Source organism: Heterodontus francisci, chromosome 17, assembly GCF_036365525.1.
Source record: "Heterodontus francisci isolate sHetFra1 chromosome 17, sHetFra1.hap1, whole genome shotgun sequence".
In the NCBI taxonomy this organism is placed as follows: domain Eukaryota; kingdom Metazoa; phylum Chordata; class Chondrichthyes; order Heterodontiformes; family Heterodontidae; genus Heterodontus; species Heterodontus francisci.
The window spans coordinates 11,935,682-11,951,910 of record NC_090387.1 but is presented as its reverse complement, the minus strand read 5'-3'; positions in this window follow the sequence as shown (position 1 = coordinate 11,951,910).

The following is a 16,229-nucleotide window of genomic DNA, read 5'->3' as shown; positions in this document are numbered from 1 at the left end:
GTATTGAGTTATGTGGAAAATAACCCACCATTTTGTGCTACTATTTATAATGGGTCAAGCATTTCAACCTGCTTTAATTGGGCCAATTGGGTTGACTGAGTTGCTCCAGCGGCATCTGACAGGAGCCATGACCACACATGCCTCTTTATTAATATATGAATGAATTCACATTAGCGAGCCATATAATCCAAGTTCACCAATGTCACATAGATTGGTGGCATAGCAAATAATGTAGATGGAAACATAAAATTACAAAGAGACATTGATAGATTAAATGAGTGGGCAAAACTGTAGCAAATGAATTTCATTGCAGGTGAAGTGTGATGTCATCCGTTTTGGAGCAAAAAAAAAAATAGGTCTGAGTATTATTTACATAAAGCTAGGGGCAGCGTGAGGTCCAAAGAGATTTTGAGGTTTATGTGTACAGATCACGAAAATGCAGTGGTCAGGTACAAAAAAAATCAAAATGGCTAATGGCCTTTATAACTAGACGGCTAGAATATAAAATGGAGGAAGTTTTGCTATAGCTATTCAAAGCCCTGGTTTGATCACAACTGGAGTAATGTGAGCAGTTCTGGGCACCACACCCTAGAAAGGATATATTGATACTGGAAGGATTGCAGATGAGATTCACCAGAATGCTACACGGATGCTAAGTGGTAGATAATGAGAAAGAATTACATAAACTATGCTTATATTCCCTGGAATATAGATGATTAAGGGATGATTTAATTGAGATTTTTAGACTTCTGAAAGGAATTGATAGAGAAAAGGTTTTTGTGCTGGGAAATACGGGACAAGGGATAATATTAAAATCAGAGCCAGCCTATTCAAGAGAGAAGTCAGGAAACATTGGGATCGGGGCAGTGGGGGCTGGAAAATGCCTCCAGGAGAGGTCCGCCATGTACCCCGGCACTATGAGGGCCCGGTCTGATATTGCCAGTGGCAGCAAGGCCTCATGCTGTCCCCCACCACCCCCACCTCCCACCCGCCGCTCGGCAATGGGACCACCATTAACATATGGAAATAAATCTGTAAACTTCGCCCCTTTATTTCCTGTAGTGCTCACTGATTACGGAAGTTAACTGAACTGCTCCTGGTATTCCCAGGTGTTGTCCCATCAAAGCATGATTCAGGTCTGCCTCTGGTTAGCTTCCAAGATTCAAATGGGATCAGGCATTTTCATCGCAGTGTAAAATAGGTTCAAGATTTTGAGGAATGGAGAATGAGTAGGTGATTTACGGATACCATTTACTGGCTCAAACAGTTCCCCTCCCACCTTCCCCACCAACCCTGGCCTTCAGGACATCAGCAGTGCGATTGGGCCCAATCGATTCCCTAAAAAAAAAACCTCCAAGGAAAGATGGAAATACACAACACATCGGGTAACATCCAGAAAAAGAAAAAAAACAAGTTATTGTTTCAAGTGAAACTGATCATCCAGTTCTAATGAAGGGTTACACCTGAAACATTCACTTTTTTATGTTTAAATAATAGATCTGTGCATTGTTGAATTTCCTGTTTTTTGTTTTGCACTTGTTCTATTGATGAGTAGTTTTCACTGTCCTCTGAGGTAATTTAGATTACCAGCGGTAATGCTAAATTGGTAACTTATATACTTCTCTCATTTTTTTCTTTTCTTTTGCAAACAATCGGGAGAGCTGTAAAATTGGCCAGTGCTGCTAGTAGTCCAAAGTCAAAATTACCCCTTACATATCATAAGCTTAGAAGGATATAGAAATCGCTAATGAAAGTACAGATCACATAGTGTGAGAGGAATTCAGGGCCTGAGGAACAATATTGCAAGTTCAAAAATCTAATAAGGTAAATTTTGGACAGCAGCAGACCATCACTCTGACAGTTGACAATCCCAGAAAAATGCTAAATGAGTAGTTTTGCATTGAAACAGTTCAACGATGTTCAGTCATAAAGGTGCTTAAATGTCAGGGTTGGCTTTATTGCTGTAATATTAACTTGACACTTACAAGGGTTTGCAGACATAATTCAGATCCAATTTTAAGTCAGCTATTGTTTTTATATTTCCAATATAATTTCCCATGTCCACATTTATAATTGAAACTCCCTGTGTAAATTTGTCAGACTGTTAATACATCCCTGCCCTCTCAATTAGTGGCAACATTCTAGTGCCCCCCCATACCCTCGAGGGAGGGTGTAATTATGACATTACCCATTTACTTAGGCAGTTTCCATTATAAGTGTTGACATTGACAGAAAGTGTGAACGGATGTAACAAATAAAGGTATAAACAACTTTTCTTCAAGTTTTCCCTTCCTGTTTTATCCTTCCCCCATTTCTGTTCTTCCTCACCCAAAAGCTTATTTTCATCTGACGTTTATCTTTCTTCTACCTTCATCTCTCTCTATGTTGTTTCTCCGTGCTTTTTTAAAAAAAAAATCCTTAAAAAACTATGTTTATGTCATTTTGCTTTATTATAAAAGTGGCAACAGTGTTTTGATAAGGAAGGGATTTTAGTTAGGATTAGAATTATTAGGATTTAAATGACTAGAGGCAGAACAAGTGATGTGGACAACTAGGTTAATTTCTGATGTGGAAAAAAAGGGGTCAAAGGACACCAAATGGACAAGTAAACTCAGCAACAGATTATTAAGGTTTAATGCTTTTTATGATGAATAATTTACAGCTGATCATAGGTTAATATACCGAGGTATCACTGTATGTTTTCCTCACTGCTGGAGCTAAAGGCAGTGATTCACGTGTTCAGTTAGGGTCGACTCAGTTGGTAGCACTCTCACCTCTGAGTCAGAAATTTGTGCATTCAAGTTCTGCTCCAGAGGCTTGGCCACAAAAATACAGGTTGACACTCCAGTGTAGTACTGAGGGACTGCTGCACTGTCGGAGGTGCTGTCTTTTGGCTGAGATTTTAAGCCATCAAGTGGATGTAAATGATCTCATAGCACTATTCAAAGAAGTGCAGGGAAGTTATCCCAGGTGTTCTGACCAATATTTATCCCTCAACCAGCATTATTAAAACAGATTACCTGATTGTTACATTGGGACCAGTTAAAAAGGGGTCTAGGGGTTCCCTCTCAGCCTTTGCCTGGTTTAACTGTAACAGGGTTTAATTGTTAAAAACACTGTGTTTTTAGCCCCCCTTCAGTGAATCCTTGTTCACTGCTTTCCAATTATAAGGCAAAGAAATCAGACAGCTTTTCTCAGATTTAAACAAGAAAGGTGGAAGTTTATTAATCTTAGACTGTAAGTCAGTTAATGATTACGAACATGCGACGCGACCACTCTAGCATGCGTACGCGTTAAACACGCACACACGCAGATAGAGACAGAAAAAATAGAAAGAATAAAGGGGAAATGTTTGAGGCTATAGCTGAGATCTATATACGGTCCTTTGAGTTTAATGTAAAGTCTTTGATTGACGGTAAGTCTTGCCGTTTCGTTGGGGCCCAGTGCATGCTTTAAAACTTGTTCCGATGCAGGAGTCTTTTCTCTCTTGAGGTTTAAGTGACTTCAGTGGATTTGAAGATTAGTGTGAGAGAGAGACAGAGAGAGCCAGACAGGAGAGAGGCTCTTTTCCAATTTCAGTTGCAATCTGTCATCTGACCCACGCTGTCCTGTGAGCTGTTCAAAACCAGACCTGGGCCAGCAGGTTAGTCATGTGACTCGCTTTTTTTTAACAAACTCCTGCATTTGTGGATTCCAAAGCTCTCGTTGGGGGTGGGAGGGGGGGGTGGCGGTGCAGTGCTGTCTCTTACACTGACAAGATGTGGATCACCATTGCCCAGACTAATCTCTGTTAACTGAATCAGTGAGCAATTCCCATTGTCTTTTCTTCGGCGAATTTCTCTTAGAATGCAATTTTTTCCCCAGCCACTGCTAATTTCTTTAAACAAGTATTTTCTCAACTCCAGCAACAGTTTAAAATTAATGTTCGTGTGACGAAATTAATATGTCTCATTCTTGGCAGGTGGGGATCTTCGTGACACCTCCTCACCCAGCAAAATGAAATGCGATTTTTTTTAAAGGAATATTTCATTAAAAGGGACTAGAGAGAAGACTAGGTGCAGGTAAACACACATGCATCTCTCTCATTCATTCAGGAATCCTAAAATTGTTAAAGCTAGTCTTTTCTTGGTATCAGTGCTGCTTTAAACTTCTCTTTTTGACGTCCCAATAAACAGGTGGTTTTTGGGGAAGTTTTTCAGTTTGCACATTTCCATGACTGCCAACGATATCTTTGTTCCTGTTGAGGTCTGCAGGGGGAGAGTTAAATTTAATTAGCCCTAGGTTGGAGTTCTGCTCATGGATGGCGGCAGTGGGTGGAACCACTCGGATCTCTCTTTCAGTGCTTTGATGAGTCATGTAAGGGCTTTTCACCTTAGGGGATGGTTGGTCCCTTTTTTCCTGACTGTGGGGGAGGATTCTTTGCTGACCTCCCCTTTGTTCTCTGGGACACTCCTGCTTGCAGGTATTTGTCCAGATTCTACTGCACTCCCTGGCGGCACTTTGACTATGTGAGGCATCACCTTCATGGTTTCTCTGCCTTCTGGAGGACTTTCTTTGTCTCTGCAAGTTCCTGTAAATGTTGTGAGCAACTCTGGTGGGGTGCTTCTGGTGTCTGCATTTACATAGGAGGATGTGGGGTCTAACTTTTCAAACATTTTGGGGTTGGCTGACCAGACGGTTTCCATTTGGGATTCCTCCCGGACTTCCTTTAACCTGCCCTCTTGGTCCCTTTTACACCATTCCTTTCTAACCTTTTGCTAGCCTTGTGCCTACCTGTCCCCTTTTGTTCTCAGCAGGGGTCCCTTACAGTTCGTCAGCCCTCGGCTGGAGGGTCCTCCAAACACTGATACAGGACTTAAGGGTGTGGATTTCACTGTAGGTTGGGGTTTTCCCTCAACCTGGCACATGTGGCAACTCCTACAGGCCTGTGAGGAGAACTTCACTTCCTCATCAGTACGCCATTCTTTAAATAGTCACAATCCGGGACTCCCTCTGCTTCAATTTCAGACTGGACAGCATGTGCTAACTCTTAGTACTGGGTTAGCTCGCTGAGCCTCAGCTCGTGAAGATTCATTTTATTCATTCCCTGGGTCTTCAAACTTTCCAAAGAAAGTCTCAGACAGACAGACCTCATGGTCATCTGCTTGCAGTGCCAATTCAGTCTCCTCTGGGGGAGCTGGTTTGATCATGGCCTGATTCACTATTCATTCAGGGAAACTGCAGGGGAACGTCTCCTACCACTAACCTTTTTATCTGACCTGTGGTGGTATATCTTTCACTACTGGAAAAGTTACCAACTTTGTCCCCGCCAGATCATTACTAGGAGTGGGTCAACCCCGTTCACCGGCAAACTAGAGACAATCCCTATGGTCTCAAAACTAGTTCGCACTCCAAGTGCACCTGGTGTAAAAGTACCCGCATACACTGCTCTCCAATATCATTCACCACCATTCTGGTGTTTACTGCACTCTCTGGTGGAAAGGTCAGGCCTTTTCCCAGTAAAAGGGATCTAGTGGCCCCTGTGTCTCTGAGAATTACTTTGGGCTTGCTTGCCCCACTCAAGGGGTATGGGGTTACTCTCCCTTCAGACACAAAACCCTGATAACATTCAGGGATCCTATTACATGTTCCTGCACTTGCAGCATTAAGCTTCCTGGGTCTTACTAATACGGCAGTTAAAGCCACAGCTTGTTCTGCTGTGCTTTCCATTAGGGTCCCTTCTCCTTCACTGAGTGGGTGTGCCCTGCTTAACCCTACTGGTTTTCCCTTTAGTTTCCAGCAGTCAGCTCTTAGGTGCCCTGCTTTATTACAATGGAAGCACCCAGGTCTCCTTGTCTCACTCCTAGTTACAGCACCTTGCTTTTTGGCTGGAGGAGGGCCCCTTGTGTCTCCTGCTTTTCTTTCCCTCACAGGACTGCTTGGGCTTCTATCATCTTCCCACCCTTTATCCTCTCCAGATTTGTGGGGGTGATTAGGAAAGATTTTCACCTGGGGAACTGACTTATAAATGAGAGCAAACTCATCAGCCAGCACTGCGGCCTTCTGGGCTCTGTGAACCTTCTGTTCCTCTACATGTGTCTTTATGGAGAGAGTTTTTAAATTCCTCTAGCAAAATTACCTCTCTGAGATTTTCATAGCTGAGCCGCACTTTAAGAGCCCTCAGCCACTGATCAAAAGCCAGCTACTTATTTCCCTCAAACTCCAGGTACGTTTGATCAGCTTGCTTCTTGAGGGTTCTAAACTTTTGGCGATCGGCTTCTGGTACTACTCATACACCCCGAGGATAGAATTTTTTTGTCAGTTCTTTTTTTAATTCATTCATGGGATGTGGGTATCACTGACTATGCCAGCATTTATTGCCCATCCCTAATTGCCCTTGAGAAGGTGGTGGTGAGCTGCCTTCTTGAACCGCTGCAGTCCATGTGAGGTAGGTACGCCCACTGTGCTGTCAGGAAGGGAGTTCCAGGATTTTGACCCAGTGACAGTGAAGGAACAGTGATATAGTTCCCAGTCAGGATGGTGTGCGACTTGGACGGGAATTTGCAGGTGGTGATGTTCCCATGCATCTGCTGCTCTTGTTCTTCGAGGTGGTAGACGTTGCGGGTTTGGAAGGTGCTGTCTAAGGAGCCTTGGTACGTTGCTGCAGCGCATCTTGTAGATGGTACACACTGCTGCCATTGTGCGTCGGTGGTGGAGGGAGTGATTGTTTGTGGATGGGGTGCCAATCAAGTGGGCTGCTTTGTTCTGGATGGTGTCGAGCTTCTTGAGTGTTGGTGGAGCTGCACCCATCCAGGCAAGTGGAGAATATTCCATCACACTCCTGACTTGTGCCTTGTAGATGGTGGATAGGCTTTGGGGAGTCAGGAGGTGAGTTACTCGCTGCAGGATTCCTAGCCTCTGACCTGCTCTTGTAGCCACGGTATTTATATGGCTACTCCAGTTCAGTTTCTGGTCAATGGTAGCCCCTAGGATGTTGATAGTGGGGGATTCAGCGATGGTAATGCCATTAAATGTCAAGGGGAGATGGTTAGATTGTTTCTTGTTGGGGATGGTCATTGCCTAGCACTTGTGTGGTGCAAAATTGGATGAATTCACATCTGATAACATGGAATAAATCCCATGGGCTTTTCTGGTTAGCTTGCTTTGTAGTAGGAGAGTCCAATCCTCAGCTGAGCACTTTAACTGCCTTGCCAGTTTTTTTGAAGACAAAAAAAATTCTTCCACATCTCCCTCATTGAATTTCGGGATCAATTGGGAAAGTTTTAACAATTCTGTACCGAGCCCCGAATTACACTTCTCCACGTTGGCCATGTTTACACTGGGGTTACTCTGTGGCCGCCCACCCCCCGCCCCCCCAGTTAACTCAAGTCGTCTTAGCTCTCTCTCGTCACATTCCTTCTGGAAGGCTTTTTCTTTTTCACTCAACTCTCTTGCTTTCTCTCTCTCCTCTCTCTTTTTCCTTACGTTCCTTATGGAAGGTTTTCTTTCTCTCACTCCTGTCTCTCTTTTTATTTCTCCTGCCTCTCTCTTTCTTTTTCTCTTTCCTCACTTTCCTTCTGGAAGCCTATTTCTTTCTCTCTTTCCTGTCACTCTCTTTCTTTCTCTCTCTCTCTCCTGTCGCTCTTTTTCTCTTTCCCTGTCTTCTAATTCAAGTATCCTCTCTTCCAATTGTATCTTTGCTAGCAATACACTGTCGGGGTCTACTTCTAACCCTATTTCTGCTTCTTTAGATTCAAGGGAAAATGTTTGGCCACTAGTCTTAGGAGTTCAGACTTCCTAGCCTTGGCACGGACAGTGATCCCACACTGCTCAGCTATTTTTCCCAACTCCTCCATCGATGGTGCTTTTAACTTATCCCAAGTTACTGCACCATGGCTTGGGGAGTTACTGACTTCAGTTGCAGACATGTTAGTATTCTAGCACACACAACCAGAAGAAAACCTGTATTGAAATCTTTTTCTCTTTTTGATTGGGATTAATTTGGCTGCCCACTTCCAATTTCTCATTTGCCTTTGGGTCAAACACCGGACGCAAGCCCCCAAATTTCTGTTCTAACCAGGTGAGAAAGGGGTCTAGGAGTTCCCTTAGCCTTTACCTGGTTTAACCGTAACAGGGTTTAATTGTTAAAAATGCTATGTTTTAGCACCCCCTCAGTGAATCCTTGTTCACTGCTTTCCAATTGTAAGGCAAAGACATCAGACAACTTTTCTCACTGGGGCGGCACAGTGGCGCAGTGGTTAGCACTGCAGCCTCACAGCTCCAGGGACCCGGGTTCGATTCTGGGTACTGCCTGTGTGGAGTTTGCAAGTTCTCCCTGTGTCTGCGTGGGTTTCCTCCGGGTGCTCCGGTTTCCTCCCACATGCCAAAGACTTGCAGGTTGATAGGTTAATTGGCCATTATAAATTGCCCCTAGTATAGGTAGGTGGTAGGGGAATATATAGGGACAGGTGGGGATGTGGTAGGAATATGGGATTAGTGTAGGATTAGTATAAATGGGTGGTTGATGGTCGGCACAGACTCGGTGGGCCGAAGGGCCTGTTTCAGTGCTGTATCTCTAAAACTAAAAAAACTAAAACTAAAACATAAACAAGAAAGGTGGAAGTTTATTAATCTTAAACTCTAATTCTGTTAACGACTATGAATATGCGACACGAGCACTCTAGCACGTATATGCGATAAACACACACGCAGATAGAGACAGAACTAGAAAGAATAAAGGGGAAAAGTTTGAGGCTATAGCTGGGATCTATTTATGGTCCTTTGAGTTCGATGTAGAGTCTTTGGTTGCCGGTAAGTCTTCTCGTTTTGTTGGGGCCCAGTACATGCTTTAAAACTTGTTTTAATGTAGGATTCTTTTCTCTCTTGAGGTTTAAGTGACTTCAGTGGATCCAGAGCTTAATGAATGAGAGAGAGAGAGAGAGCCACACAGGAGAGATGGCTCTCTTCCAAGTTCAGTTGCAAACTGCAGTCTGACCCAAGCTGTCCTGTGAGCTGTTCAAAACCAGACCTGGGCCAGCACGTTAGTCATGTGACTCACTTTTTTAACAAACTCCTGCGTTTGTGGATTCCAAAGCTCTCGGTGGTGCTGGTGGTGGTGGGGGGGTGCGGATGGTGGTGTAGTTCTGTCTCTTACACCGACAAGATGTGGATCACTATTGCCCAGACCAATCTCTGTTAATTGAATCAGTGAGCAGTTCCCATTGTCTTTTCCTCGGCGACTGTCTCTTAGTAGGCAATTTTGCCCCCCAGCCACTGCTGATGTCTTTAAACAAGTCATCTCTCAACTCCAACAACAGTTTCAAATTAATGTTCATGGGATGAAATTAATATGCCTCATTCTTGGGGAGGTGGGGGTCTTCATGAAAGTTATCATATTGTTGTTTGTGGGAGCTTGGTGTGCACAAATTGGCTGCTACTTTTCCTAGACTGCACTTCAAATTACTTCATTGCTGTAAAGCACTTTGATACATCATGAGTTCATGAAAGGCACCATCTAAATGCAATTTCTTTCTTCCAGTGATTATTCCCCTCATATCCTCTCAACAGAGTGGAACTATCCCAGCAAGGACTTGTAGGACTAGTTGATGCTCTGAGTTAGACACTTGCTTTTTACCTCTGGAACACAGGTTTGAATCTAACTGTGACCGATGGGATGAATATCCCTCCTCTCTGATAACTGTAATGGCCATATGTGAAATGAGTCTGAGAGGCTTGATCTGGTTCTTCGTGGCTTTGGACCCCCAGCTCATAACTGACAAAAATCTACTCGAAAATGACACATTGCTGCAAAAGGAGGTGCTCCTTTAGAGTTGGGGTAGAATGGAGTTGAGGCAAAGGAAGGGACTTGGGGTAAAGGAGCTCTGAATTTGGCTGTGCTTTATGTGAGCAGGGGAGTGCTTTATGCTGATGCTGGGTGCCTGGAATGGAAAGCATTCAGCTCCCCAGCATTAGAATCCCTCGCCTTGATTAGCACAACAGGAATCGAGCCACTGTTAAGACTGTCACAGCTTTTCCTAGCCAATTGCTCACTGAATTTTTTGCAAGTGTAAATGTTTTATGCTCTGCTCAGCATTCTTCAAATCATCTGGTTCCCCTATTAAAGAGTTAAGCCGAAGCGGACTTCTTTTGAATTCAGCGATTGAACCTGAAAATTATACTTCCACACTGTTAAAAGACAACAGTCAAGGAGAAATTATTCCGAGGCATTGGATGACTGCCCTGAAAGGCCCTGCAGCAAGAGATAGAACCATACTTCATTGAGCAGCAAACATGGCAAAAGCCCCCTCTTTAAAATGAAGTGACTGCTCCATGAACCGTCACATATTTGGATTTCTCACTTTGCTCTATTTAAAATAATACAGAAGGGTCCCAGGGAAGGTAGTTATTTCAGGGTCAGTTGACAGCTTAAAAGAGAACTGGATTGATTGCTGTCGAGTAAGAGGATTGGAAGTTATACAGATTGAAGCGTAAAGGTTTACTGAGCAAAACGGGGGATGGGGGCGGGGGGGAGCCATTTGGCTCGTCATGTCTGTGCTGCAGCAATTTAAAAGTAATCACACTGCCCTGTTCTTACTTCATAGCCGTATATTATCATCTGCTTCAAATATGTGTCTATTTTTTTTCCTTTAAAAGATGCAATGGCCTCTGCCACAGATGTTCCCTGCAGTAAACCATTCTAACAACTCTCTGTGTATCTTCATTGTCCTGGTGATAATATTAAATTGCTCACCTCTCATCATTGACTCTACTACAACAACAACTTGCATTTACATTGCACTTTTAAACACAGTAAAACATCCCCATGCACTTCACAGGACTATTATCAGACAAAATTTGACAGATAGCCACATAAGGAGATATTAGGATAGGTGACCAAAAGTTGATTGGTCAAAGAGGTAGTTTATTTGGAGCATCTTAAGGGAAGAGAGTGAGTGAAAGGGGCAGAGAGGTTTGGGTAGGGAATTCCAAAGCTTAGTTCCTGGACAGTTGAAGGCACGACCGCCAGGGATGGGGTGACAGAAGTCAAGATGTGCAAGAGGCCAGAATTGGAAGAGTGCAGAGATAATTCCACTCACTCTATCAAAATTCTTCATAAATTTAAAAATACTTGACTAAAACTCCTCTAAGCTTGTTCTGCAAAGTGAAAGTAGTCTCAGTATCTCAAATCTCTCCTCATAACTATAGCATTCCTTGCATGCCTCCCATGCTCTACCTGCCGTAAACTTGAGGTCATCCAAAACTTTGCTGCCTATGTCCTAAATTGCACCAAGCTCTGTTCGCCCATCACCCCTGTGCTTGCTTACCTACATTGGCTCTTAGTTAAGTAACATCTCAATTTTACAATTCTCGGCTTTGTTCTCAATTCCCTCCATACCCCTGCCCCTCCCCATTTCTGTATTTTTTTTATTCGCTCATGGGATGTGGGCATTGTTGGATCAGCCAGCATTTATTGCCCATCCCTGACTTCCCTTGAGAAGGCGGTGGTGAGCTGCCTTCTTGAACCGCTGCAGGCCTTGGGGTGTAGGTACACCAGCAGTACTGTTAGGAAGGAACGATGACAGTGAAGGAACGATGATATAACTCCAAGTCAGGATGGTGTGTGACTTGGAGTGGAACTTGCAGGTGATGGTGTTCCCATGCATCTGCTGCCCTTGTCCTTCTAGGTGGTAGATGTCGCGGGTTTGGAAGCTGCTGTCGAAGGAGCCTTGGTGAGTTGCTGCAGAGCATCTTGTTGTTAGTACACAGTGATGCCACTGTGCGCGGTGGTGCAGGGAGTGAATGTTGAGGGTGGTAGAAGGGGTGCCAATCAAGCGGGTTCCTTTGTCCTGGATGATGTTGAGCTTCTTAAGTGTTGTTGGAGCTGCACTCGTCCAGGCAAGTGGAGAGTATTCCATCACATTCCTAACTTGTGCCTTGTAGATAGTGGACAGACATTGGGGGGGTCAGAAGGTGAGTTACTCGCCGCATATTTCCCAGCCTCTGACCTGTTCTTATAGCCACAGTATTTATCTGGCTGGTCAAATTCAGTTTTGGTCAATGTTAACCTCCAGGATGTTGATAGTGGGGGATTCAGTGATGGTAATGCCATTGAACATTAAGGGGAAATGGTTAGATTCTCTCTAGTTTGAGATGGTCATTGCCTGACACTTGTGTGGCATGAATGTTACTACCGCTTATCAGCCCAAGCCTAGATGTTGTCCAGGTCTTGCTGCATCAGGACATGGGCTGCTTCAGTATCTGAGGAGACGTGAATGGTGCTGAACATTGTGCAGTCATCAGTGAACATCCCCACTTCTGACCTTGTGATGGAGGGAAGGTCATTGATGAAGCAACTGAAGACAGTTGGGCCTAGGACACTACTCTGAGGAGCTCCTGCAGTGATGTTCTGGGACTGAGATCATTGACCTCCAACAACCAGAACCATCATCCTTTGTGCTAGGTATGACTCCAACCAGTGGAGAGTTTCCCCCCTGATTCCCACTGACTTCAGTTTTGTGAGGACTCCTTGATGCCATACTCGGTCAAATGCTGCCTTAATGTCAAGGGCAGTCACTCTCACCTCACCTCTTTAGTTCAGCTCTATTATCCATGTTTGGAACAAGGCTGTAATGAGGTCAGGAGCTGAGTGGCCCTGGCGGAAACCAAACTGTGTGTCACTGAGCAGGTTATTGCTAAGCAAGTGCCTCTTGACAGCACTGTCGATGACACCTTCTATCACTTTACTGATGACTGAGAGTAGACTGAAAGGGCGGTAATTGGCTAGGGTTGGACTTGTCCTGCTTTTTGTGTACAGGACATACCTGGGCAATTTTCCACATTGCCGGGTAGATGCCAATGTTGTAGCTGTACTGGAACAGCTTGGCTAGGGGCGCGGCTAGTTCTGGAGCACGGGTCTTCAGTACTATTGCCAGAATGTTGTTGGGGTCCATAGGCCTTGCACTATCCAGTGCCATTTCTTGATATCACATGGAGGGAATTGAATTGGCTGAAGACTGGCATCTGTGATGCTGGGAACCTCAAGAGGAGGCCGAGTTGGATCATCCACTCAACACTGGCTAAAGATGGATACAAATGCTTCAGCCTTGTCTTTTACACCGATGTGTTGGGCTCCCCCATCATTAAGAATCATAGAATCGTAGAAAGGCTAAGACCCATTGTGCTGGCTGAAAAATGATCCGGTTTCCTCCCACATCCAAAGACTTGCAGGTGATAGGTAAATTGGCCGTTGTAAATTGCCCCTAGTATAGAGAATATGGGATTACTGTTGGGTTAGTATAAATGGGTGGTTGTTGGTCGGCACAGTCTCTTTGGGCCGAAGGGCCTGTTTCAGTGCTGTATCTCTAAATAAATATGCTGGGTCATGAGGTTACAGATTGTCATTGAATACAATTTTGCTGTTGCTGATGGCCCACAGCGTCTCATGGATGCCCAGTTTTGAGTTGCTAGATCAGTTTGAAATCTATCCCATTTAGCACGGCGGTAGTGCCACAGAACATGATGGTGGGCCTTCTTTTCTTCTTAGGCAGTCCCTTGGGAACGAGGATGGCTTTCTTCCAATCCAGAGTTGTGGGTCTTTAGGTGACTGAATAGTCCAATTCTGGATCCGCACACTCTACCACAGGTGGGGCAGGTGGTGTTTGGTGAGGCGAGTGAATGGGATGCTCGAATTTCTGAACACTCTTTCTGCTGTTTGCACTTGGTCACTGCCTGGGCATGTCGACATTGTTTTAACTGGCTGGCACCTTCGCGGATGCTTCTTCTCCATTTTGGGTAACAGATTCCCACAAATCAGTGGAGATGTCACTTTTTTCAGGGAGGCTTTAAGGACATCCTTATAGTGTTTCCTCTGCCCTCCTGGTAGCCTCTTGCTATGACGGAGCTTGGAGTAGAAAGCTTGTTTTGTGACAGGCATGCGGGTGATGTGGCCCGCCCAACGTAACTGACTAGCCATGACCAGTGTCTCGATACTGGGGATGTTGGCCTGAGAGAGGACACTGATATTGGAGTTCCTATCTTGCCACTGAATTTGCAGGATCTTGTGGAGGCAGCGCTGGTGATATCACTCCAGGGCTTTGAGATGTCTGTTGTGCAGTGTCCATGTTTCCGACGCATACAGGAGGGCAGGTAATACAGCAGCCCTGGAGACAATTAGCTTGGTGCCAGGTTTCAGGTCTTTGTCGTTAAACACTCTTTTCCTCAGATGACCGAAGGCTGGGCTGGCACACTGGAGGCGATGCTGGGTTTCATCGTCGATGTTTGCTCTTCCTGAGAGGAGGCTCTCAAGGTATGGGAAGTGATCCACATTGTCCAGTGGATCTTGATCGTCGGAGGGGGCAGTGTTGCGCTCCGGGAGCAGGCTGGTAGAGGACCTTTGTCTTCTGGATGTTTAGCTTAATGCCCATTCTTTCATACACCTCCATGAATGCATCGACGAGGGTTTGAAATTCGGCCTCTGAGTGTGTGCATATGCAAGCATCGTCAGCGTACTGCAGCTCGATGACAGAGGTTGTGGTGGCCTTGGTTCTGGACTGGAGGTGATGTAGGTTAGTTTCTCGCTTGTCCTATAGAATTGATCTAATCCAGCAGGGAGCTTCAAAGAGATGAGGTGGAATGTTGTGGCAAGGAAGATGGAAAAGAGTGTTGGTGCGATAACACAACCTTGCTTGACCCCATTTTGCACTCGGATTGTTTGAGTGGCAGATCTGTTGGCAAGGATTACAGATTGTGGGTATCCTCAATGTGAAGACGGGACTTTGTCTCCACAAGGACAGTCCGGTGGTCACTCCTACCAATACTGTCATGGACAGATGCATCTGCGACAGATAGATTGGTGAGGACGAAGTCAAATAGGTTTTTCCCTCACCACCTGCCGCACACCCAATCATATTCTTTATGACTTGGCCAGCTCGGTCAGTAGTGGTGAGTGGTGTTACCAAGCCACTCTTGGAGATCAACATTGAAGCCCCCCCAGCCAGAGTACATTTTGTGCCCTTCCTACCCTCAATGCTTCTTCCAGTTGGTGTTCAACTTGGAGAAGCACTGATTCATCAGCCGAGGGCAAGGGGGCATGCAGTAGGTGCTAATCAGCAGGAGGTTTTCTTGCCAATGTTTGACCTGAAGCCATCAGACTTCATGGGGTCCAGAATCAATGGCAACTTCCTCCTGCCTGTATACTACTGTACCACCACCTCTTGTGGGTTTGTCTTGGCGGTGGGAACAGGACATACTCCGGGATGGTGATGCCAGAGATATTACCTGTAAGGTATGATTCTGTGAGTATGACTATGTCAGGCTGTGGGATAGCTCTCCCAATTTTGGTGCAAGGCCCCAGATGTTAGTAAGGGGGACTTTGTAGGATCAACAGGGCTCGGTTTGCCATTGTCATTTCCAGTACCTAGGTTAATGCTGTGTGGCCCATTTGATTTCATTCCTTTTGTTAGGCTTTGTAGAATGTTTGAGACAATGAGTGGCTTGCTAGACCATTTCGGAATCTGCGTTGTTGTAGGTCCGGAGTCACATGTAGGCCAGACCAAGTAAGGATGGCAGATTTCCTTCCCTTAGGAGATTAGTGAACCTGATGGGGTTTCAACAACAATCACCACTAGACTGGCTTTTAATTCTAGATTTATTAATTGAATTCAAATTTAACCATTTGCTATGGTGGGATTTGAACTCATGTCCCCAGACTCTGGCCCAAACTCATCCAGTGACATTACCACTACACCACCACCTCTCCTCCAACAGTGCAATCCTCTGAGATATCTGCTCTGGAATTCCCTCCCTATATCTCCTAGCCTCTCTCTTCCATAAGATGATCCTTAAAACATATCTCTTTAAACAAGGTTTTGATCACCTATCCTGATATCGCGTTATGTGGCTGTGTCAAATTATGCTTCATAACGCTTTATTGAAGCGCTTTTGGATGTTTTATTGTTAAAGGTGCTATATAAATTCAAGTTATTGTTGTTATAGTTGTTGCTGGGGTAGCAGTATCAGTATTCCATCCTTGGCATCATTCCAGCGAATTTACATCCCCTGGCTGGAATTTGCAGCGAGCTTCAAAAGCAGCAGCTCGCATGCGCGGGATTTGCCCCGCAGAGCTGCCGCAATATTTAGCCCAATGAGGTAGAGAGGGCAGGCGCGCTGTCCCTGGTAATGACATCTGGCACCACCACGCAGACACCAGCACCATTTTTAAAGGACTTCAGGCCCTTCTGCATCATTTCAAT